This window comes from Anneissia japonica, unplaced genomic scaffold (assembly GCF_011630105.1).
Source record: "Anneissia japonica isolate Jap-2015-1 unplaced genomic scaffold, ASM1163010v1 scaffold288170_len75678_cov146, whole genome shotgun sequence".
Taxonomy (NCBI): domain Eukaryota; kingdom Metazoa; phylum Echinodermata; class Crinoidea; order Comatulida; family Comatulidae; genus Anneissia; species Anneissia japonica.
In genome coordinates this window covers 21,672-22,135 of record NW_022732629.1, presented here as the reverse complement: position 1 = coordinate 22,135, position 464 = coordinate 21,672, and positions in this window count along the sequence as shown.

Sequence of the window (464 nt, the reverse complement as noted above, 5' to 3'; positions counted from 1 at the left end):
TGCTGTTGCTGTCTCTTATACACATCTGTATATGGATTAAGGTGGTTCTTCATCATCAGCTGGTGATAAGTAGAAAAAGCAGAATTAATTTTAATAGTATGTGTGCATGAGTGCAAGAAGTCATGTTGAGAAAAGTCGCATAGCTTTCATAAAATGTAAGAATCCTCAAATTATTATTCAAAACATTAGGTGATCAAGCCTTTAATATGTGATACATCATTAGAATCTGTAGATTAAAGTGATTAATAGTTTGGGTAGTAATCAATACAATTGTCTGTAGACTCAGAATTTCTTGCGGTCAGAAAATTGGAGTATAATATACAAGATATCATTGAAGCATGATTTTATGTCTTTATCAATTAAGCTCACTCTGTGTTATGGCAAAACCCAACAATAACAATAGTAGACTTGTGCCTAATAACATACGGGTAGAGTCCAACAATAACTGACAACAATAATGTAAG